Raw genomic sequence first — 21761 nt, 5'->3', positions numbered from 1 at the left:
CGTTTGGGTTGATTGGTCCCATACAGAACCTCCCCATGTTGCCTAATGTTTTCCTAACGTCACACTCGTCACGTAGTTCACTTTTATTTCATAATCATTTCTGAGAGGTAACAGAATTGCATGACAACCTGCAGAGCTAGTTTCGTCAAAATTAACACACATACTTGATGTGACTCATAAGGCGAACGAGTTACTTTCCGACGTTATTTTAGATGTGCAAGTGCCAGTCAAAAACACGCGGCGACGGCAATATGCAAACCAATTCGCTAGTTAACACCGGTCTTGTTGTGCGTGTTTCAAGCTCAAGAGCATCTCCAAGCAGAAAATGGTCAACAGCAACGTTCACACGGTTTCGTACTGCTCAAGTGCTGCACTAAAACGGTATGTTTCTTTTTCATATCTGGAAAAACACGACCGAGAGAGGAATCAAACACGCAATCTTCGGATACGAAGTCCGACGCCTTATCCATTAGGCCACACGGTCACTGACAAACAAGTGGAACTTATATACGACTCATCTCAAAACGCTCACACCACTGAGGAGTTGTGTTTTCGTTCTACACAGACGCTGCCCCTTGCTCTTTCCCACCCATTTGATACATTCAACCTGCTACGAGACCTACCAAATATAGACTGGGAAACTAAACCACACACTTTGTGCATTCGGAAATGTAAGGCAGGGCGTCCCTCGCCGCATTTGCTACGATGTCCATTTGCTACTTCTGCAGAAGTGGCGGCGGCGACGACGATGACGACGACGACGACGACGACAACCGCGGAAGGCTCTGAGATATGTGAGAAATACATCTATAAAATATATTTCAGACTGTCCCATCCCACCTTATGCTGTACCGCTTTGGCAAATGCTTTATCTGCGCCATTCGCCTTAATCACATCTGAGAGTAATTCTTAATAAAACGCCTCTCGCTAATTGTTAGTCATCCCAGATACTGTTTGCTATAAGGCCACGACGCGCAACTGATATCCAAAATTCGTCTGCCTCCTGTGAGGATCGAACTCACGACCCCTGGTTTACTAGACCAGTGCTCTGCCACTGAGCTAAAGAGGCGCGGCCTAGCGGTACTTTTGCGTACTTCATCCTTACGGTCGTCTGGATCATCAGACTTCAGCTGACAACACTTCATATTACCGTCTAATATTTGCAGCTATGGCGACCCATTACTGCTTGCCTACACATCTGACACGTAAAGGAAGTGCTCTCCAAATAACACCACTTGCATTTCAGACCATGTCTTTCACACATGTCTACAAAATCACCTTCACCTTCAAATACAGTTTCGTAGCGACTGACGGAGACGTAGGCAAAGTTTAAAGTTGCTATTTCCATTACATCACGTTAATCAGAAAAACGGTAAGTTACATCTGCAGAGGAACAAAATTCCGTTCCTCCCCACGTGGGGCTCGAACCCACGACCCTGGGATTAAGAGCCTTATGTTCTACCGACTGAGCTAGCCGCGCTGCCTCGGTGAGTATATGCCGGTTAGCACGTCACACAGTACTCGTTTGGGTTGATTGGTCCCATACAGAACCTCCCCATGTTGCCTAATGTTTTCCTAACGTCACACTCGTCACGTAGTTCACTTTTATTTCATAATCATTTCTGAGAGGTAACAGAATTGCATGACAACCTGCAGAGCTAGTTTCGTCAAAATTAACACACATACTTGATGTGACTCATAAGCCGAACGAGTTACTTTCCGACGTTATTTTAGATGTGCAAGTGCCAGTCAAAAACACGCGGCGACGGCAATATGCAAACCAATTCGCTAGTTAACACCGGTCTTGTTGTGCGTGTTTCAAGCTCAAGAGCATCTCCAAGCAGAAAATGGTCAACAGCAACGTTCACACGGTTTCGTACTGCTCAAGTGCTGCACTAAAACGGTATGTTTCTTTTTCATATCTGGAAAAACACGACCGAGAGAGGAATCAAACACGCAATCTTCGGATACGAAGTCCGACGCCTTATCCATTAGGCCACACGGTCACTGACAAACAAGTGGAACTTATATACGACTCATCTCAAAACGCTCACACCACTGAGGAGTTGTGTTTTCGTTCTACACAGACGCTGCCCCTTGCTCTTTCCCACCCATTTGATACATTCAACCTGCTACGAGACCTACCAAATATAGACTGGGAAACTAAACCACACACTTTGTGCATTCGGAAATGTAAGGCAGGGCGTCCCTCGCCGCATTTGCTACGATGTCCATTTTCTACTTCTGCAGAAGTGGCGGCGGCGGCGACGACGACGACGACAACCGCGGAAGGCTCTGAGATATGTGAGAAATACATCTATAAAATATATTTCAGACTGTCCCATCCCACCTTATGCTGTACCGCTTTGGCAAATGCTTTATCTGCGCCATTCGCCTTAATCACATCTGAGAGTAATTCTTAATAAAACGCCTCTCGCTAATTGTTAGTCATCCCAGATACTGTTTGCTATAAGGCCACGACGCGCAACTGATATCCAAAATTCGTCTGCCTCCTGTGAGGATCGAACTCACGACCCCTGGTTTACTAGACCAGTGCTCTGCCACTGAGCTAAAGAGGCGCGGCCTAGCGGTACTTTTGCGTACTTCATCCTTACGGTCGTCTGGATCATCAGACTTCAGCTGACAACACTTCATATTACCGTCTAATATTTGCAGCTATGGCGACCCATTACTGCTTGCCTACACATCTGACACCTAAAGGAAGTGCTCTCCAAATAACACCACTTGCATTTCAGAACATGTCTTTCACACATGTCTACAAAATCACCTTCACCTTCAAATACAGTTTCGTAGCGACTGACGGAGACGTAGGCAAAGTTTAAAGTTGCTATTTCCATTACATCACGTTAATCAGAAAAACGGTAAGTTACATCTGCAGAGGAACAAAATTCCGTTCCTCCCCACGTGGGGCTCGAACCCACGACCCTGGGATTAAGAGCCTTATGTTCTACCGACTGAGCTAGCCGCGCTGCCTCGGTGAGTATATGCCGGTTAGCACGTCACACAGTACTCGTTTGGGTTGATTGGTCCCATACAGAACCTCCCCATGTTGCCTAATGTTTTCCTAACGTCACACTCGTCACGTAGTTCACTTTTATTTCATAATCATTTCTGAGAGGTAACAGAATTGCATGACAACCTGCAGAGCTAGTTTCGTCAAAATTAACACACATACTTGATGTGACTCATAAGCCGAACGAGTTACTTTCCGACGTTATTTTAGATGTGCAAGTGCCAGTCAAAAACACGCGGCGACGGCAATATGCAAACCAATTCGCTAGTTAACACCGGTCTTGTTGTGCGTGTTTCAAGCTCAAGAGCATCTCCAAGCAGAAAATGGTCAACAGCAACGTTCACACGGTTTCGTACTGCTCAAGTGCTGCACTAAAACGGTATGTTTCTTTTTCATATCTGGAAAAACACGACCGAGAGAGGAATCAAACACGCAATCTTCGGATACGAAGTCCGACGCCTTATCCATTAGGCCACACGGTCACTGACAAACAAGTGGAACTTATATACGACTCATCTCAAAACGCTCACACCACTGAGGAGTTGTGTTTTCGTTCTACACAGACGCTGCCCCTTGCTCTTTCCCACCCATTTGATACATTCAACCTGCTACGAGACCTACCAAATATAGACTGGGAAACTAAACCACACACTTTGTGCATTCGGAAATGTAAGGCAGGGCGTCCCTCGCCGCATTTGCTACGATGTCCATTTGCTACTTCTGCAGAAGTGGCGGCGGCGGTGACGACGACGACGACGACGACGACAACCGCGGAAGGCTCTGAGATATGTGAGAAATACATCTATAAAATATATTTCAGACTGTCCCATCCCACCTTATGCTGTACCGCTTTGGCAAATGCTTTATCTGCGCCATTCGCCTTAATCACATCTGAGAGTAATTCTTAATAAAACGCCTCTCGCTAATTGTTAGTCATCCCAGATACTGTTTGCTATAAGGCCACGACGCGCAACTGATATCCAAAATTCGTCTGCCTCCTGTGAGGATCGAACTCACGACCCCTGGTTTACTAGACCAGTGCTCTGCCACTGAGCTAAAGAGGCGCGGCCTAGCGGTACTTTTGCGTACTTCATCCTTACGGTCGTCTGGATCATCAGACTTCAGCTGACAACACTTCATATTACCGTCTAATATTTGCAGCTATGGCGACCCATTACTGCTTGCCTACACATCTGACACGTAAAGGAAGTGCTCTCCAAATAACACCAATTGCATTTCAGAACATGTCTTTCACACATGTCTACAAAATCACCTTCACCTTCAAATACAGTTTCGTAGCGACTGACGGAGACGTAGGCAAAGTTTAAAGTTGCTATTTCCATTACATCACGTTAATCAGAAAAACGGTAAGTTACATCTGCAGAGGAACAAAATTCCGTTCCTCCCCACGTGGGGCTCGAACCCACGACCCTCGGAATAAGAGCCTTATGTTCTACCGACTGAGCTAGCCGCGCTGCCTCGGTGAGTATATGCCGGTTAGCACGTCACACAGTACTCGTTTGGGTTGATTGGTCCCATACAGAACCTCCCCATGTTGCCTAATGTTTTCCTAACGTCACACTCGTCACGTAGTTCACTTTTATTTCATAATCATTTCTGAGAGGTAACAGAATTGCATGACAACCTGCAGAGCTAGTTTCGTCAAAATTAACACACATACTTGATGTGACTCATAAGCCGAACGAGTTACTTTCCGACGTTATTTTAGATGTGCAAGTGCCAGTCAAAAACACGCGGCGACGGCAATATGCAAACCAATTCGCTAGTTAACACCGGTCTTGTTGTGCGTGTTTCAAGCTCAAGAGCATCTCCAAGCAGAAAATGGTCAACAGCAACGTTCACACGGTTTCGTACTGCTCAAGTGCTGCACTAAAACGGTATGTTTCTTTTTCATATCTGGAAAAACACGACCGAGAGAGGAATCAAACACGCAATCTTCGGATACGAAGTCCGACGCCTTATCCATTAGGCCACACGGTCACTGACAAACAAGTGGAACTTATATACGACTCATCTCAAAACGCTCACACCACTGAGGAGTTGTGTTTTCGTTCTACACAGACGCTGCCCCTTGCTCTTTCCCACCCATTTGATACATTCAACCTGCTACGAGACCTACCAAATATAGACTGGGAAACTAAACCACACACTTTGTGCATTCGGAAATGTAAGGCAGGGCGTCCCTCGCCGCATTTGCTACGATGTCCATTTGCTACTTCTGCAGAAGTGGCGGCGGCGGCGACGACGACGACGACGACGACGACGACGACGACGACGACGACGACGACGACGACGACGACAACCGTGGAAGGCTCTGAGATATGTGAGAAATACATCTATAAAATATATTTCAGACTGTCCCATCCCACCTTATGCTGTACCGCTTTGGCAAATGCTTTATCTGCGCCATTCGCCTTAATCACATCTGAGAGTAATTCTTAATAAAACGCCTCTCGCTAATTGTTAGTCATCCCAGATACTGTTTGCTATAAGGCCACGACGCGCAACTGATATCCAAAATTCGTCTGCCTCCTGTGAGGATCGAACTCACGACCCCTGGTTTACTAGACCAGTGCTCTGCCACTGAGCTAAAGAGGCGCGGCCTAGCGGTACTTTTGCGTACTTCATCCTTACGGTCGTCTGGATCATCAGACTTCAGCTGACAACACTTCATATTACCGTCTAATATTTGCAGCTATGGCGACCCATTACTGCTTGCCTACACATCTGACACCTAAAGGAAGTGCTCTCCAAATAACACCACTTGCATTTCAGAACATGTCTTTCACACATGTCTACAAAATCACCTTCACCTTCAAATACAGTTTCGTAGTGACTGACGGAGACGTAGGCAAAGTTTAAAGTTGCTATTTCCATTACATCACGTTAATCAGAAAAACGGTAAGTTACATCTGCAGAGGAACAAAATTCCGTTCCTCCCCACGTGGGGCTCCAACCCACGACCCTGGGATTAAGAGCCTTATGTTCTACCGACTGAGCTAGCCGCGCTGCCTCGGTGAGTATATGCCGGTTAGCACGTCACACAGTACTCGTTTGGGTTGATTGGTCCCATACAGAACCTCCCCATGTTGCCTAATGTTTTCCTAACGTCACACTCGTCACGTAGTTCACTTTTATTTCATAATCATTTCTGAGAGGTAACAGAATTGCATGACAACCTGCAGAGCTAGTTTCGTAAAAATTAACACACATACTTGATGTGACTAATAAGCCGAACGAGTTACTTTCCGACGTTATTTTAGATGTGCAAGTGCCAGTCAAAAACACGCGGCGACGGCAATATGCAAACCAATTCGCTAGTTAACACCGGTCTTGTTGTGCGTGTTTCAAGCTCAAGAGCATCTCCAAGCAGAAAATGGTCAACAGCAACGTTCACACGGTTTCGTACTGCTCAAGTGCTGCACTAAAACGGTATGTTTCTTTTTCATATCTGGAAAAACACGACCGAGAGAGGAATCAAACACGCAATCTTCGGATACGAAGTCCGACGCCTTATCCATTAGGCCACACGGTCACTGACAAACAAGTGGAACTTATATACGACTCATCTCAAAACGCTCACACCACTGAGGAGTTGTGTTTTCGTTCTACACAGACGCTGCCCCTTGCTCTTTCCCACCCATTTGATACATTCAACCTGCTACGAGACCTACCAAATATAGACTGGGAAACTAAACCACACACTTTGTGCATTCGGAAATGTAAGGCAGGGCGTCCCTCGCCGCATTTGCTACGATGTCCATTTGCTACTTCTGCAGAAGTGGCGACGACGACGACGACGACGACGACGACGACGACGACGACAACCGCGGAAGGCTCTGAGATATGTGAGAAATACATCTATAAAATATATTTCAGACTGTCCCATCCCACCTTATGCTGTACCGCTTTGGCAAATGCTTTATCTGCGCCATTCGCCTTAATCACATCTGAGAGTAATTCTTAATAAAACGCCTCTCGCTAATTGTTAGTCATCCCAGATACTGTTTGCTATAAGGCCACGACGCGCAACTGATATCCAAAATTCGTCTGCCTCCTGTGAGGATCGAACTCACGACCCCTGGTTTACTAGACCAGTGCTCTGCCACTGAGCTAAAGAGGCGCGGCCTAGCGGTACTTTTGCGTACTTCATCCTTACGGTCGTCTGGATCATCAGACTTCAGCTGACAACACTTCATATTACCGTCTAATATTTGCAGCTATGGCGACCCATTACTGCTTGCCTACACATCTGACACCTAAAGGAAGTGCTCTCCAAATAACACCACTTGCATTTCAGAACATGTCTTTCACACATGTCTACAAAATCACCTTCACCTTCAAATACAGTTTCGTAGTGACTGACGGAGACGTAGGCAAAGTTTAAAGTTGCTATTTCCATTACATCACGTTAATCAGAAAAACGGTAAGTTACATCTGCAGAGGAACAAAATTCCGTTCCTCCCCACGTGGGGCTCCAACCCACGACCCTGGGATTAAGAGCCTTATGTTCTACCGACTGAGCTAGCCGCGCTGCCTCGGTGAGTATATGCCGGTTAGCACGTCACACAGTACTCGTTTGGGTTGATTGGTCCCATACAGAACCTCCCCATGTTGCCTAATGTTTTCCTAACGTCACACTCGTCACGTAGTTCACTTTTATTTCATAATCATTTCTGAGAGGTAACAGAATTGCATGACAACCTGCAGAGCTAGTTTCGTAAAAATTAACACACATACTTGATGTGACTAATAAGCCGAACGAGTTACTTTCCGACGTTATTTTAGATGTGCAAGTGCCAGTCAAAAACACGCGGCGACGGCAATATGCAAACCAATTCGCTAGTTAACACCGGTCTTGTTGTGCGTGTTTCAAGCTCAAGAGCATCTCCAAGCAGAAAATGGTCAACAGCAACGTTCACACGGTTTCGTACTGCTCAAGTGCTGCACTAAAACGGTATGTTTCTTTTTCATATCTGGAAAAACACGACCGAGAGAGGAATCAAACACGCAATCTTCGGATACGAAGTCCGACGCCTTATCCATTAGGCCACACGGTCACTGACAAACAAGTGGAACTTATATACGACTCATCTCAAAACGCTCACACCACTGAGGAGTTGTGTTTTCGTTCTACACAGACGCTGCCCCTTGCTCTTTCCCACCCATTTGATACATTCAACCTGCTACGAGACCTACCAAATATAGACTGGGAAACTAAACCACACACTTTGTGCATTCGGAAATGTAAGGCAGGGCGTCCCTCGCCGCATTTGCTACGATGTCCATTTGCTACTTCTGCAGAAGTGGCGACGACGACGACGACGACGACGACGACGACGACGACAACCGCGGAAGGCTCTGAGATATGTGAGAAATACATCTATAAAATATATTTCAGACTGTCCCATCCCACCTTATGCTGTACCGCTTTGGCAAATGCTTTATCTGCGCCATTCGCCTTAATCACATCTGAGAGTAATTCTTAATAAAACGCCTCTCGCTAATTGTTAGTCATCCCAGATACTGTTTGCTATAAGGCCACGACGCGCAACTGATATCCAAAATTCGTCTGCCTCCTGTGAGGATCGAACTCACGACCCCTGGTTTACTAGACCAGTGCTCTGCCACTGAGCTAAAGAGGCGCGGCCTAGCGGTACTTTTGCGTACTTCATCCTTACGGTCGTCTGGATCATCAGACTTCAGCTGACAACACTTCATATTACCGTCTAATATTTGCAGCTATGGCGACCCATTACTGCTTGCCTACACATCTGACACGTAAAGGAAGTGCTCTCCAAATAACACCACTTGCATTTCAGAACATGTCTTTCACACATGTCTACAAAATCACCTTCACCTTCAAATACAGTTTCGTAGTGACTGACGGAGACGTAGGCAAAGTTTAAAGTTGCTATTTCCATTACATCACGTTAATCAGAAAAACGGTAAGTTACATCTGCAGAGGAACAAAATTCCGTTCCTCCCCACGTGGGGCTCGAACCCACGACCCTGGGATTAAGAGCCTTATGTTCTACCGACTGAGCTAGCCGCGCTGCCTCGGTGAGTATATGCCGGTTAGCACGTCACACAGTACTCGTTTGGGTTGATTGGTCCCATACAGAACCTCCCCATGTTGCCTAATGTTTTCCTAACGTCACACTCGTCACGTAGTTCACTTTTATTTCATAATCATTTCTGAGAGGTAACAGAATTGCATGACAACCTGCAGAGCTAGTTTCGTCAAAATTAACACACATACTTGATGTGACTCATAAGCCGAACGAGTTACTTTCCGACGTTATTTTAGATGTGCAAGTGCCAGTCAAAAACACGCGGCGACGGCAATATGCAAACCAATTCGCTAGTTAACACCGGTCTTGTTGTGCGTGTTTCAAGCTCAAGAGCATCTCCAAGCAGAAAATGGTCAACAGCAACGTTCACACGGTTTCGTACTGCTCAAGTGCTGCACTAAAACGGTATGTTTCTTTTTCATATCTGGAAAAACACGACCGAGAGAGGAATCAAACACGCAATCTTTGGATACTAAGTCCGACGCCTTATCCATTAGGCCACACGGTCACTGACAAACAAGTGGAACTTATATACGACTCATCTCAAAACGCTCACACCACTGAGGAGTTGTGTTTTCGTTCTACACAGACGCTGCCCCTTGCTCTTTCCCACCCATTTGATACATTCAACCTGCTACGAGACCTACCAAATATAGACTGGGAAACTAAACCACACACTTTGTGCATTCGGAAATGTAAGGCAGGGCGTCCCTCGCCGCATTTGCTACGATGTCCATTTGCTACTTCTGCAGAAGTGGCGGCGGCGGTGACGACGACGACGACGACGACGACAACCGCGGAAGGCTCTGAGATATGTGAGAAATACATCTATAAAATATATTTCAGACTGTCCCATCCCACCTTATGCTGTACCGCTTTGGCAAATGCTTTATCTGCGCCATTCGCCTTAATCACATCTGAGAGTAATTCTTAATAAAACGCCTCTCGCTAATTGTTAGTCATCCCAGATACTGTTTGCTATAAGGCCACGACGCGCAACTGATATCCAAAATTCGTCTGCCTCCTGTGAGGATCGAACTCACGACCCCTGGTTTACTAGACCAGTGCTCTGCCACTGAGCTAAAGAGGCGCGGCCTAGCGGAACTTTTGCGTACTTCATCCTTACGGTCGTCTGGATCATCAGACTTCAGCTGACAACACTTCATATTACCGTCTAATATTTGCAGCTATGGCGACCCATTACTGCTTGCCTACACATCTGACACGTAAAGGAAGTGCTCTCCAAATAACACCAATTGCATTTCAGAACATGTCTTTCACACATGTCTACAAAATCACCTTCACCTTCAAATACAGTTTCGTAGCGACTGACGGAGACGTAGGCAAAATTTAAAGTTGCTATTTCCATTACATCACGTTAATCAGAAAAACGGTAAGTTACATCTGCAGAGGAACAAAATTCCGTTCCTCCCCACGTGGGGCTCGAACCCACGACCCTCGGATTAAGAGCCTTATGTTCTACCGACTGAGCTAGCCGCGCTGCCTCGGTGAGTATATGCCGGTTAGCACGTCACACAGTACTCGTTTGGGTTGATTGGTCCCATACAGAACCTCCCCATGTTGCCTAATGTTTTCCTAACGTCACACTCGTCACGTAGTTCACTTTTATTTCATAATCATTTCTGAGAGGTAACAGAATTGCATGACAACCTGCAGAGCTAGTTTCGTCAAAATTAACACACATACTTGATGTGACTCATAAGCCGAACGAGTTACTTTCCGACGTTATTTTAGATGTGCAAGTGCCAGTCAAAAACACGCGGCGACGGCAATATGCAAACCAATTCGCTAGTTAACACCGGTCTTGTTGTGCGTGTTTCAAGCTCAAGAGCATCTCCAAGCAGAAAATGGTCAACAGCAACGTTCACACGGTTTCGTACTGCTCAAGTGCTGCACTAAAACGGTATGTTTCTTTTTCATATCTGGAAAAACACGACCGAGAGAGGAATCAAACACGCAATCTTCGGATACGAAGTCCGACGCCTTATCCATTAGGCCACACGGTCACTGACAAACAAGTGGAACTTATATACGACTCATCTCAAAACGCTCACACCACTGAGGAGTTGTGTTTTCGTTCTACACAGACGCTGCCCCTTGCTCTTTCCCACCCATTTGATACATTCAACCTGCTACGAGACCTACCAAATATAGACTGGGAAACTAAACCACACACTTTGTGCATTCGGAAATGTAAGGCAGGGCGTCCCTCGCCGCATTTGCTACGATGTCCATTTGCTACTTCTGCAGAAGTGGCGGCGGCGGCGACGACGACGACGACGACGACGACGACGACGACGACGACAACCGTGGAAGGCTCTGAGATATGTGAGAAATACATCTATAAAATATATTTCAGACTGTCCCATCCCACCTTATGCTGTACCGCTTTGGCAAATGCTTTATCTGCGCCATTCGCCTTAATCACATCTGAGAGTAATTCTTAATAAAACGCCTCTCGCTAATTGTTAGTCATCCCAGATACTGTTTGCTATAAGGCCACGACGCGCAACTGATATCCAAAATTCGTCTGCCTCCTGTGAGGATCGAACTCACGACCCCTGGTTTACTAGACCAGTGCTCTGCCACTGAGCTAAAGAGGCGCGGCCTAGCGGTACTTTTGCGTACTTCATCCTTACGGTCGTCTGGATCATCAGACTTCAGCTGACAACACTTCATATTACCGTCTAATATTTGCAGCTATGGCGACCCATTACTGCTTGCCTACACATCTGACACCTAAAGGAAGTGCTCTCCAAATAACACCACTTGCATTTCAGAACATGTCTTTCACACATGTCTACAAAATCACCTTCACCTTCAAATACAGTTTCGTAGCGACTGACGGAGACGTAGGCAAAGTTTAAAGTTGCTATTTCCATTACATCACGTTAATCAGAAAAACGGTAAGTTACATCTGCAGAGGAACAAAATTCCGTTCCTCCCCACGTGGGGCTCGAACCCACGACCCTGGGATTAAGAGCCTTATGTTCTACCGACTGAGCTAGCCGCGCTGCCTCGGTGAGTATATGCCGGTTAGCACGTCACACAGTACTCGTTTGGGTTGATTGGTCCCATACAGAACCTCCCCATGTTGCCTAATGTTTTCCTAACGTCACACTCGTCACGTAGTTCACTTTTATTTCATAATCATTTCTGAGAGGTAACAGAATTGCATGACAACCTGCAGAGCTAGTTTCGTCAAAATTAACACACATACTTGATGTGACTCATAAGCCGAACGAGTTACTTTCCGACGTTATTTTAGATGTGCAAGTGCCAGTCAAAAACACGCGGCGAGGGCAATATGCAAACCAATTCGCTAGTTAACACCGGTCTTGTTGTGCGTGTTTTAAGCTGAAGAGCATCTCCAAGCAGAAAATTGTCAACAGCAACGTTCACACGGTTTCGTACTACTCAAGTGCTGCACTAAAACGATATGTTTCTTTTTCATATCTGGAAAAACACGACCGAGAGAGGAATCAAACACGCAATCTTCGGATACGAAGTCCGACGCCTTATCCATTAGGCCACACGGTCACTGACAAACAAGTGGAACTTATATACGACTCATCTCAAAACGCTCACACCACTGAGGAGTTGTGTTTTCGTTCTACACAGACGCTGCCCCTTGCTCTTTCCCACCCATTTGATACATTCAACCTGCTACGAGACCTACCAAATATAGACTGGGAAACTAAACCACACACTTTGTGCATTCGGAAATGTAAGGCAGGGCGTCCCTCGCCGCATTTGCTACGATGTCCATTTGCTACTTCTGCAGAAGTGGCGGCGGCGGCGACGACGACGACGACGACGACGACGACGACGACAACCGCGGAAGGCTCTGAGATATGTGAGAAATACATCTATAAAATATATTTCAGACTGTCCCATCCCACCTTATGCTGTACCGCTTTGGCAAATGCTTTATCTGCGCCATTCGCCTTAATCACATCTGAGAGTAATTCTTAATAAAACGCCTCTCGCTAATTGTTAGTCATCCCAGATACTGTTTGCTATAAGGCCACGACGCGCAACTGATATCCAAAATTCGTCTGCCTCCTGTGAGGATCGAACTCACGACCCCTGGTTTACTAGAACAGTGCTCTGCCACTGAGCTAAAGAGGCGCGGCCTAGCGGTACTTTTGCGTACTTCATCCTTACGGTCGTCTGGATCATCAGACTTCAGCTGACAACACTTCATATTACCGTCTAATATTTGCAGCTATGGCGACCCATTACTGCTTGCCTACACATCTGACACGTAAAGGAAGTGCTCTCCAAATAACACCACTTGCATTTCAGAACATGTCTTTCACACATGTCTACAAAATCGCCTTCACCTTCAAATACAGTTTCGTAGCGACTGACGGAGACGTAGGCAAAGTTTAAAGTTGCTATTTCCATTACATCACGTTAATCAGAAAAACGGTAAGTTACATCTGCAGAGGAACAAAATTCCGTTCCTCCCCACGTGGGGCTCCAACCCACGACCCTGGGATTAAGAGCCTTATGTTCTACCGACTGAGCTAGCCGCGCTGCCTCGGTGAGTATATGCCGGTTAGCACGTCACACAGTACTCGTTTGGGTTGATTGGTCCCATACAGAACCTCCCCATGTTGCCTAATGTTTTCCTAACGTCACACTCGTCACGTAGTTCACTTTTATTTCATAATCATTTCTGAGAGGTAACAGAATTGCATGACAACCTGCAGAGCTAGTTTCGTCAAAATTAACACACATACTTGATGTGACTCATAAGCCGAACGAGTTACTTTCCGACGTTATTTTAGATGTGCAAGTGCCAGTCAAAAACACGCGGCGACGGCAATATGCAAACCAATTCGCTAGTTAACACCGGTCTTGTTGTGCGTGTTTCAAGCTCAAGAGCATCTCCAAGCAGAAAATGGTCAACAGCAACGTTCACACGGTTTCGTACTGCTCAAGTGCTGCACTAAAACGGTATGTTTCTTTTTCATATCTGGAAAAACACGACCGAGAGAGGAATCAAACACGCAATCTTCGGATACGAAGTCCGACGCCTTATCCATTAGGCCACACGGTCACTGACAAACAAGTGGAACTTATATACGACTCATCTCAAAACGCTCACACCACTGAGGAGTTGTGTTTTCGTTCTACACAGACGCTGCCCCTTGCTCTTTCCCACCCATTTGATACATTCAACCTGCTACGAGACCTACCAAATATAGACTGGGAAACTAAACCACACACTTTGTGCATTCGGAAATGTAAGGCAGGGCGTCCCTCGCCGCATTTGCTACGATGTCCATTTGCTACTTCTGCAGAAGTGGCGGCGGCGGCGACGACGACGACGACGACGACGACGACGACGACGACGACGACGACGACAACCGCGGAAGGCTCTGAGATATGTGAGAAATACATCTATAAAATATATTTCAGACTGTCCCATCCCACCTTATGCTGTACCGCTTTGGCAAATGCTTTATCTGCGCCATTCGCCTTAATCACATCTGAGAGTAATTCTTAATAAAACGCCTCTCGCTAATTGTTAGTCATCCCAGATACTGTTTGCTATAAGGCCACGACGCGCAACTGATATCCAAAATTCGTCTGCCTCCTGTGAGGATCGAACTCACGACCCCTGGTTTACTAGACCAGCGCTCTGCCACTGAGCTAAAGAGGCGCGGCCTAGCGGTACTTTTGCGTACTTCATCCTTACGGTCGTCTGGATCATCAGACTTCAGCTGACAACACTTCATATTACCGTCTAATATTTGCAGCTATGGCGACCCATTACTGCTTGCCTACACATCTGACACCTAAAGGAAGTGCTCTCCAAATAACACCAATTGCATTTCAGAACATGTCTTTCACACATGTCTACAAAATCACCTTCACCTTCAAATACAGTTTCGTAGCGACTGACGGAGACGTAGGCAAAGTTTAAAGTTGCTATTTCCATTACATCACGTTAATCAGAAAAACGGTAAGTTACATCTGCAGAGGAACAAAATTCCGTTCCTCCCCACGTGGGGCTCGAACCCACGACCCTGGGATTAAGAGCCTTATGTTCTACCGACTGAGCTAGCCGCGCTGCCTCGGTGAGTATATGCCGGTTAGCACGTCACACAGTACTCGTTTGGGTTGATTGGTCCCATACAGAACCTCCCCATGTTGCCTAATGTTTTCCTAACGTCACACTCGTCACGTAGTTCACTTTTATTTCATAATCATTTCTGAGAGGTAACAGAATTGCATGACAACCTGCAGAGCTAGTTTCGTCAAAATTAACACACATACTTGATGTGACTCATAAGCCGAACGAGTTACTTTCCGACGTTATTTTAGATGTGCAAGTGCCAGTCAAAAACACGCGGCGACGGCAATATGCAAACCAATTCGCTAGTTAACACCGGTCTTGTTGTGCGTGTTTCAAGCTCAAGAGCATCTCCAAGCAGAAAATGGTCAACAGCAACGTTCACACGGTTTCGTACTGCTCAAGTGCTGCACTAAAACGGTATGTTTCTTTTTCATATCTGGAAAAACACGACCGAGAGAGGAATCAAACACGCAATCTTCGGATACGAAGTCCGACGCCTTATCCATTAGGCCACACGGTCACTGACAAACAAGTGGAACTTATATACGACTCATCTCAAAACGCTCACACCACTGAGGAGTTGTGTTTTCGTTCTACACAGACGCTGCCCCTTGCTCTTTCCCACCCATTTGATACATTCAACCTGCTACGAGACCTACCAAATATAGACTGGGAAACTAAACCACACACTTTGTGCATTCGGAAATGTAAGGCAGGGCGTCCCTCGCCGCATTTGCTACGATGTCCATTTGCTACTTCTGCAGAAGTGGCGGCGGCGGCGGCGGCGGCGACGACGACGACGACGACGACGACGACGACGACGACGACGACGACGACGACGACGACGACGACAACCGTGGAAGGCTCTGAGATATGTGAGAAATACATCTATAAAATATATTTCAGACTGTCCCATCCCACCTTATGCTGTACCGCTTTGGCAAATGCTTTATCTGCGCCATTCGCCTTAATCACATCTGAGAGTAATTCTTAATAAAACGCCTCTCGCTAATTGTTAGTCATCCCAGATACTGTTTGCTATAAGGCCACGACGCGCAACTGATATCCAAAATTCGTCTGCCTCCTGTGAGGATCGAACTCACGACCCCTGGTTTACTAGACCAGTGCTCTGCCACTGAGCTAAAGAGGCGCGGCCTAGCGGTACTTTTGCGTACTTCATCCTTACGGTCGTCTGGATCATCAGACTTCAGCTGACAACACTTCATATTACCGTCTAATATTTGCAGCTATGGCGACCCATTACTGCTTGCCTACACATCTGACACCTAAAGGAAGTGCTCTCCAAATAACACCACTTGCATTTCAGAACATGTCTTTCACACATGTCTACAAAATCACCTTCACCTTCAAATACAGTTTCGTAGCGACTGACGGAGACGTAGGCAAAGTTTAAAGTTGCTATTTCCATTACATCACGTTAATCAGAAAAACGGTAAGTTACATCTGCAGAGGAACAAAATTCCGTTCCTCCCCACGTGGGGCTCGAACCCACGACCCTGGGATTAAGAGCCTTATGTTCTACCGACTGAGCTAGCCGCGCTGCCTCGGTGAGTATATGCCGGTTAGCACGTCACACAGTACTCGTTTGGGTTGATTGGTCCCATACAGAACCTCCCCATGTTGCCTAATGTTTTCCTAACGTCACACTCGTCACGTAGTTCACTTTTATTTCATAATCATTTCTGAGAGGTAACAGAATTGCATGACAACCTGCAGAGCTAGTTTCGTAAAAATTAACACACATACTTGATGTGACTAATAAGCCGAACGAGTTACTTTCCGACGTTATTTTAGATGTGCAAGTGCCAGTCAAAAACACGCGGCGACGGCAATATGCAAACCAATTCGCTAGTTAACACCGGTCTTGTTGTGCGTGTTTCAAGCTCAAGAGCATCTCCAAGCAGAAAATGGTCAACAGCAACGTTCACACGGTTTCGTACTGCTCAAGTGCTGCACTAAAACGGTATGTTTCTTTTTCATATCTGGAAAAACACGACCGAGAGAGGAATCAAACACGCAATCTTCGGATACGAAGTCCGACGCCTTATCCATTAGGCCACACGGTCACTGACAAACAAGTGGAACTTATATACGACTCATCTCAAAACGCTCACACCACTGAGGAGTTGTGTTTTCGTTCTACACAGACGCTGCCCCTTGCTCTTTCCCACCCATTTGATACATTCAACCTGCTACGAGACCTACCAAATATAGACTGGGAAACTAAACCACACACTTTGTGCATTCTGAAATGTAAGGCAGGGCGTCCCTCGCCGCATTTGCTACGATGTCCATTTGCTACTTCTGCAGAAGTGGCGGCGGCGACGACGACGACGACGACGACGACGACGACGACGACGACGACGACGACAACCGCGGAAGGCTCTGAGATATGTGAGAAATACATCTATAAAATATATTTCAGACTGTCCCATCCCACCTTATGCTGTACCGCTTTGGCAAATGCTTTATCTGCGCCATTCGCCTTAATCACATCTGAGAGTAATTCTTAATAAAACGCCTCTCGCTAATTGTTAGTCATCCCAGATACTGTTTGCTATAAGGCCACGACGCGCAACTGATATCCAAAATTCGTCTGCCTCCTGTGAGGATCGAACTCACGACCCCTGGTTTACTAGACCAGTGCTCTGCCACTGAGCTAAAGAGGCGCGGCCTAGCGGTACTTTTGCGTACTTCATCCTTACGGTCGTCTGGATCATCAGACTTCAGCTGACAACACTTCATATTACCGTCTAATATTTGCAGTAATGGCGACCCATTACTGCTTGCCTACACATCTGACACGTAAAGGAAGTGCTCTCCAAATAACACCACTTGCATTTCAGACCATGTCTTTCACACATGTCTACAAAATCACCTTCACCTTCAAATACAGTTTCGTAGCGACTGACGGAGACGTAGGCAAAGTTTAAAGTTGCTATTTCCATTACATCACGTTAATCAGAAAAACGGTAAGTTACATCTGCAGAGGAACAAAATTCCGTTCCTCCCCACGTGGGGCTCGAACCCACGACCCTGGGATTAAGAGCCTTATGTTCTACCGACTGAGCTAGCCGCGCTGCCTCGGTGAGTATATGCCGGTTAGCACGTCACACAGTACTCGTTTGGGTTGATTGGTCCCATACAGAACCTCCCCATGTTGCCTAATGTTTTCCTAACGTCACACTCGTCACGTAGTTCACTTTTATTTCATAATCATTTCTGAGAGGTAACAGAATTGCATGACAACCTGCAGAGCTAGTTTCGTCAAAATTAACACACATACTTGATGTGACTCATAAGCCGAACGAGTTACTTTCCGACGTTATTTTAGATGTGCAAGTGCCAGTCAAAAACACGCGGCGACGGCAATATGCAAACCAATTCGCTAGTTAACACCGGTCTTGTTGTGCGTGTTTCAAGCTCAAGAGCATCTCCAAGCAGAAAATGGTCAACAGCAACGTTCACACGGTTTCGTACTGCTCAAGTGCTGCACTAAAACGGTATGTTTCTTTTTCATATCTGGAAAAATACGACCGAGAGAGGAATCAAACACGCAATCTTCGGATACGAAGTCCGACGCCTTATCCATTAGGCCACACGGTCACTGACAAACAAGTGGAACTTATATACGACTCATCTCAAAACGCTCACACCACTGAGGAGTTGTGTTTTCGTTCTACACAGACGCTGCCCCTTGCTCTTTCCCACCCATTTGATACATTCAACCTGCTACGAGACCTACCAAATATAGACTGGGAAACTAAACCACACACTTTGTGCATTCGGAAATGTAAGGCAGGGCGTCCCTCGCCGCATTTGCTACGATGTCCATTTGCTACTTCTGCAGAAGTGGCGGCGGCGACGACGACGACGACGACGACGACGACGACGACGACGACAACCGCGGAAGGCTCTGAGATATGTGAGAAATACATCTATAAAATATATTTCAGACTGTCCCATCCCACCTTATGCTGTACCGCTTTGGCAAATGCTTTATCTGCGCCATTCGCCTTAATCACATCTGAGAGTAATTCTTAATAAAACGCCTCTCGCTAATTGTTAGTCATCCCAGATACTGTTTGCTATAAGGCCACGACGCGCAACTGATATCCAAAATTCGTCTGCCTCCTGTGAGGATCGAACTCACGACCCCTGGTTTACTAGACCAGTGCTCTGCCACTGAGCTAAAGAGGCGCGGCCTAGCGGTACTTTTGCGTACTTCATTCTTACGGTCGTCTGGATCATCAGACTTCAGCTGACAACACTTCATATTACCGTCTAATATTTGCAGCTATGGCGACCCATTACTGCTTGCCTACACATCTGACACGTAAAGGAAGTGCTCTCCAAATAACACCACTTGCATTTCAGAACATGTCTTTCACACATGTCTACAAAATCACCTTCACCTTCAAATACAGTTTCGTAGCGACTGACGGAGACGTAGGCAAAGTTTAAAGTTGCTATTTCCATTACATCACGTTAATCAGAAAAACGGTAAGTTACATCTGCAGAGGAACAAAATTCCGTTCCTCCCCACGTGGGGCTCGAACCCACGACCCTGGGATTAAGAGCCTTATGTTCTACCGACTGAGCTAGCCGCGCTGCCTCGGTGAGTATATGCCGGTTAGCACGTCACACAGTACTCGTTTGGGTTGATTGGTCCCATACAGAACCTCCCCATGTTGCCTAATGTTTTCCTAACGTCACACTCGTCACGTAGTTCACTTTTATTTCATAATCATTTCTGAGAGGTAACAGAATTGCATGACAACCTGCAGAGCTAGTTTCGTCAAAATTAACACACATACTTGATGTGACTCATAAGCCGAACGAGTTACTTTCCGACGTTATTTTAGATGTGCAAGTGCCAGTCAAAAACACGCGGCGACGGCAATATGCAAACCAATTCGCTAGTTAACACCGGTCTTGTTGTGCGTGTTTCAAGCTCAAGAGCATCTCCAAGCAGAAAATGGTCAACAGCAACGTTCACACGGTTTCGTACTGCTCAAGTGCTGCACTAAAACGGTATGTTTCTTTTTCATATCTGGAAAAATACGACCGAGAGAGGAATCAAACACGCAATCTTCGGATACGAAGTCCGACGCCTTATCCATTAGGCCACACGGTCACTGACCAACAAGTGGAACTTATATACGACTCATCTCAAAACGCTCACACCACTGAGGAGTTGTGTTTTCGTTCTACACAGACGCTGCCCCTTGCTCTTTCCCACCCATTTGATACATTCAACCTGCTACGAGACCTACCAAATATAGACTGGGAAACTAAACCACACACTTTGTGCATTCGGAAATGTAAGGCAGGGCGTCCCTCGCCGCATTTGCTACGATGTCCATTTGCTACTTCTGCAGAAGTGGCGGCGGCGGCGGCGGCGGCGACGACGACGACGACGACGACAACCGCGGAAGGCTCTGAGATATGTGAGAAATACATCTATAAAATATATTTCAGACTGTCCCATCCCACCTTATGCTGTACCGCTTTGGCAAATGCTTTATCTGCGCCATTCGCCTTAATCACATCTGAGAGTAATTCTTAATAAAACGCCTCTCGCTAATTGTTAGTCATCCCAGATACTGTTTGCTATAAGGCCACGACGCGCAACTGATATCCAAAATTCGTCTGCCTCCTGTGAGGATCGAACTCACGACCCCTGGTTTACTAGACCAGTGCTCTGCCACTGAGCTAAAGAGGCGCGGCCTAGCGGTACTTTTGCGTACTTCATTCTTACGGTCGTCTGGATCATCAGACTTCAGCTGACAACACTTCATATTACCGTCTAATATTTGCAGCTATGGCGACCCATTACTGCTTGCCTACACATCTGACACGTAAAGGAAGTGCTCTCCAAATAACACCACTTGCATTTCAGAACATGTCTTTCACACATGTCTACAAAATCACCTTCACCTTCAAATACAGTTTCGTAGCGACTGACGGAGACGTAGGCAAAGTTTAAAGTTGCTATTTCCATTACATCACGTTAATCAGAAAAACGGTAAGTTACATCTGCAGAGGAACAAAATTCCGTTCCTCCCCACGTGGGGCTCGAACCCACGACCCTGGGATTAAGAGCCTTATGTTCTACCGACTGAGCTAGCCGCGCTGCCTCGGTGTGTATATGCCGGTTAGCACGTCACACAGTACTCGTTTGGGTTGATTGGTCCCATACAGAACCTCCCCATGTTGCCTAATGTTTTCCTAACGTCACACTCGTCACGTAGTTCACTTTTATTTCATAATCATTTCTGAGAGGTAACAGAATTGCATGACAACCTGCAGAGCTAGTTTCGTCAAAATTAACACACATACTTGATGTGACTCATAAGCCGAACGAGTTACTTTCCGACGTTATTTTAGATGTGCAAGTGCCAGTCAAAAACACGCGGCGACGGCAATATGCAAACCAATTCGCTAGTTAACACCGGTCTTGTTGTGCGTGTTTTAAGCTGAAGAGCATCTCCAAGCA

General features: G+C 46.3%; 14 non-coding genes across 14 annotated transcripts; all 14 read right to left on the bottom strand.

The window, feature by feature from the left end:
- Window positions 1-997: 997 nt before the first annotated feature.
- On the bottom strand, window positions 998-1069 carry Trnat-agu (transfer RNA threonine (anticodon AGU)). Its single transcript has one exon. It is a non-coding gene; the product is annotated as a tRNA-Thr (tRNA).
- A 1438-nt stretch (window positions 1070-2507) lies between these two features.
- On the bottom strand, window positions 2508-2579 carry Trnat-agu (transfer RNA threonine (anticodon AGU)). The gene has a single exon. It is a non-coding gene; the product is annotated as a tRNA-Thr (tRNA).
- A 1447-nt stretch (window positions 2580-4026) lies between these two features.
- Window positions 4027-4098, bottom strand: Trnat-agu (transfer RNA threonine (anticodon AGU)). Its single transcript has one exon. It is a non-coding gene; the product is annotated as a tRNA-Thr (tRNA).
- Window positions 4099-5581: 1483 nt separating this feature from the next.
- On the bottom strand, window positions 5582-5653 carry Trnat-agu (transfer RNA threonine (anticodon AGU)). The gene has a single exon. It is a non-coding gene; the product is annotated as a tRNA-Thr (tRNA).
- A 1453-nt stretch (window positions 5654-7106) lies between these two features.
- Window positions 7107-7178, bottom strand: Trnat-agu (transfer RNA threonine (anticodon AGU)). The gene has a single exon. It is a non-coding gene; the product is annotated as a tRNA-Thr (tRNA).
- A 1450-nt stretch (window positions 7179-8628) lies between these two features.
- Trnat-agu (transfer RNA threonine (anticodon AGU)) lies at window positions 8629-8700 on the bottom strand. Its single transcript has one exon. It is a non-coding gene; the product is annotated as a tRNA-Thr (tRNA).
- Window positions 8701-10147: 1447 nt separating this feature from the next.
- On the bottom strand, window positions 10148-10219 carry Trnat-agu (transfer RNA threonine (anticodon AGU)). The gene has a single exon. It is a non-coding gene; the product is annotated as a tRNA-Thr (tRNA).
- A 1462-nt stretch (window positions 10220-11681) lies between these two features.
- Window positions 11682-11753, bottom strand: Trnat-agu (transfer RNA threonine (anticodon AGU)). Its single transcript has one exon. It is a non-coding gene; the product is annotated as a tRNA-Thr (tRNA).
- A 1456-nt stretch (window positions 11754-13209) lies between these two features.
- Trnat-agu (transfer RNA threonine (anticodon AGU)) lies at window positions 13210-13281 on the bottom strand. The gene has a single exon. It is a non-coding gene; the product is annotated as a tRNA-Thr (tRNA).
- Window positions 13282-14752: 1471 nt separating this feature from the next.
- Trnat-agu (transfer RNA threonine (anticodon AGU)) lies at window positions 14753-14824 on the bottom strand. Its single transcript has one exon. It is a non-coding gene; the product is annotated as a tRNA-Thr (tRNA).
- Window positions 14825-16319: 1495 nt separating this feature from the next.
- Window positions 16320-16391, bottom strand: Trnat-agu (transfer RNA threonine (anticodon AGU)). Its single transcript has one exon. It is a non-coding gene; the product is annotated as a tRNA-Thr (tRNA).
- Window positions 16392-17859: 1468 nt separating this feature from the next.
- Window positions 17860-17931, bottom strand: Trnat-agu (transfer RNA threonine (anticodon AGU)). Its single transcript has one exon. It is a non-coding gene; the product is annotated as a tRNA-Thr (tRNA).
- A 1459-nt stretch (window positions 17932-19390) lies between these two features.
- Trnat-agu (transfer RNA threonine (anticodon AGU)) lies at window positions 19391-19462 on the bottom strand. Its single transcript has one exon. It is a non-coding gene; the product is annotated as a tRNA-Thr (tRNA).
- A 1453-nt stretch (window positions 19463-20915) lies between these two features.
- On the bottom strand, window positions 20916-20987 carry Trnat-agu (transfer RNA threonine (anticodon AGU)). Its single transcript has one exon. It is a non-coding gene; the product is annotated as a tRNA-Thr (tRNA).
- Window positions 20988-21761: the final 774 nt, after the last annotated feature.

This window comes from Schistocerca gregaria, chromosome 4 (assembly GCF_023897955.1).
Source record: "Schistocerca gregaria isolate iqSchGreg1 chromosome 4, iqSchGreg1.2, whole genome shotgun sequence".
Taxonomy (NCBI): domain Eukaryota; kingdom Metazoa; phylum Arthropoda; class Insecta; order Orthoptera; family Acrididae; genus Schistocerca; species Schistocerca gregaria.
This window is presented reverse-complemented; position numbering and strand designations above follow the sequence as displayed.